Consider the following 3,033-nt stretch of genomic DNA (forward strand, 5'->3'; position numbering starts at 1 on the left):
TCCTAGAGCTCTAATTCATTAACTCTTTTTAGTATTAGCAAGAGCAGAATTGAGAACTGCAAGATTCCTGAGCTGGCAATATTGAAACTTGAGTATCTATCTTAGCGTGCTATTAAGCTGTAATTTATTTGACTGTGAGGCTCTGGAAGCTAAAATATAGTGGCTGTGAGTGTTTGAGTCTGCCTGACCAAGTTAAAAATGAACAGGCAGAACTGCTTAGAACACTTAACCGCAGTGAATAGAATTACTTGGGGAAAACACTTGAAAAAGGCTTCAGTCCAGTGTTTTTACATATCTACCTAGATACTTCCCCTAGAAATATCCATTGCTATATGTTATTTAATTCAAGGGTTTTTAGTTACAGTTTAGTTTTTTTAATCCCATTTAAATAGTTAATCCAACTACGTTGAGAGAAAAAGGGTACAAATGTTAATACAATGGATAGGTGTGTCTATTTTACCTGCCAAATGACAGAATTATAATATGATTGCTATTTTCAAATACATTTATTTCAGTTGGTTTGAATGACAATAAACAGAGAGATTCTGACTGTGAGGTAAGTAAATAACACATACAATTACAAATCACGCTAGCTTTGATGTAATTAGCTACAGCTTCACTGAATTTCCTGAGAAACCCACTTCAGAGAGGATTTGGCCCTTTAGAAGATTGGAGAATCTGATTGTGTCTTGCCCACTGCCAGTCACCATCTGGTGTGCTGGCACCTTGCGATGGTTTAAACGTGACGGTAACATCACACAGGTGTAAGAAAAGCAGGAAACAGAACAATAGTGAATTAGGACCGTGAAGTACTGTTGGGAAATACTTAGTTTACAGTGTACAAACAGATTGTTCTTTCAGTTTGAGAAAGAGAATTTGGCTCTGTTAGTATTTGGCTAAGCTTTATCGGACTTGACATGAACAAAGATCAGACTTTTTGATTTGTTCTTGTGATGTACAGACCCTACACAAACAACTAGAGTGGTATGAATGCATCACTCCTTGAGGGAAAAAAATTGCTGTCTCTCAGAAATGGAGCAGGGTTTTCACAGAGGAATGGCAACAGAGAATAATTCTTAATAGAATAAACCAGGAATTCCTTGAACTCTTCAGCATTAAGCAAATATGGGCCTAAGAACTAATGCAAATATGAGTTTAACTACACTAATTTAAATATTCCTTTATGTTTCTATTACTGATAACAAGGAAGTCTTAAAATAATCCATTTTGAGATTAACCCTTTGGCCCTGCAGAACAGAGCAGTGACAAATTTTTTCATGCAACCAGCAACTTGTTTTGATTTACCTATTTTAATCAGTTTGCCATTGTTTCCAGTTTATCTACTGGTGGTAAGGCACTTTTCAAATACAGACTTTTTAAAATTTCAGAGTGCCTTCAATAATCAACTGTTACCAGACCTATGTTTAGAGCCGCTGAAGAAGAAAGTATAGGAGGTTATCAGCTCTGCTACTGACAGAGTTGCTACCTAAAGGACAAAGTTGCAATTCCCTTAGCAGCAAAGGAAATCTTGTGTTGATTTCTCTGGAAGAAACTGAAAATGCACATGTAAACGGAGAGGTAGTTGGGGTGGAGTGTCTTCAACCACAGCTGTTGGTATAACAAGTGCAGATGGTGACTGTCATTTGGAACAACTTGCAGCTAAATTGTGCCAGGGCTTTTTTAGCTGCCACCAACAAAGTATGAGGGAAGCAGGAAAGTATATTAGTTATTCAGGCTCTAATTCAGAAAGAGTAACAAATTTTCCAGTAGTAGAATTTATATGACTGTAGTGCTCTCTAGATTCCACCCCCACCCCACCCCACCCCCGGTAGTGGAGTTTGCTGTTGGCATTTTTTTTTTTCTGCTAGATGCTTTGTGCGTTGTGGTATGGAAGTTGTTAATGAAGAATTTATCCAAATGAGTTTTGCTTCTTGTGAAGTATCTTTAATCATGCCTCCTTCATGGTGCTGTGACCCAGACTGCTTGGCATACAGAGTACAAAACTCCGGTTTCAGAAAATTTGCAACTGGGGCGAGTGTCTCAGTTCATGTAATTCAGCACAGTTCCACAGAGGTCTGAGTAAGAGTCTTGTTAAAAAAACATACCACTTTCAAAATATGCTGTTTCTGCCACTACAGGGACATGTAAGAAGTTTTGTAACAGGCAGTTACAGAATAACTTGTTAATAGTACAAAACTCTCCTGAGCTGGAGTTGCTAATACCAGGCTGCTGTCCTGAAGTATGGGTGTTTCCACCTAAACCGCTTAAGTGATGTCACTGGTATATTCTGGGGGCTCAGTCACAATTTTCTTGTTAAGAAGCATGCGTGAAATGGCATACTTATTTTTGTGCATTATACTTTCCTTAAAAGGTAGACCCGACACGAATCCATGTCTCGCCTGTGGGAGGAAGGGAGGGGGCCCGGCAGAAGCGAGTTGCCCAACTGGCTGCCAGCCGAACGGCTCATTCCAAGGTCCAGGCGCCTCGGCTGTGGAGATACTGTCGGCGAGATGTGTACGGCGAGGCCGTGCCTGCCTGCGCGCCGGGCCTGGGCCTGTGCCTGGACCTTGGCCTCGGCTGCCCCACCGGGCGTTCCGTGGGTCACGGCAGGTGGGCGCGGGGGCTGCCTGCGGGGTCAGGCGGGGGGCGGCGGCCAGGCTGAGCTCAGCCGGGTGTACCCCCGGGATCAGGCTGCGTGCCTCCGTGCCTGTGGCTGACGGGCCGTGACCCCTGGTGCCCGGGCCGGGGCTGGCGGCAGCCGGGCGTTTTGCCGTCTCCCCTTCTGCCCGCGCGTGCGGCCACCTCCGGGCAGCCCCGTGCCACCCCTCCGTGGTGACACCGGGTTACCGGCAGGTTCTGCGGCTGCCCTCAGCCTCGGGCCGGCGCGACGAGGCTGACGCTCGGTGAGCGGCCCGGCACCGCGGCGGGGACCCTGAAGCGGGACGGCCCCCTGGCGGGGTTCGCTCGGGGGCGGGGGCGCTGCCGCCGGGGAGCGGCGCCCGCCCCGTCCGGAACCGCGGGGGCACGGCCGCG

Source organism: Falco peregrinus, chromosome 2, assembly GCF_023634155.1.
Source record: "Falco peregrinus isolate bFalPer1 chromosome 2, bFalPer1.pri, whole genome shotgun sequence".
Taxonomy (NCBI): domain Eukaryota; kingdom Metazoa; phylum Chordata; class Aves; order Falconiformes; family Falconidae; genus Falco; species Falco peregrinus.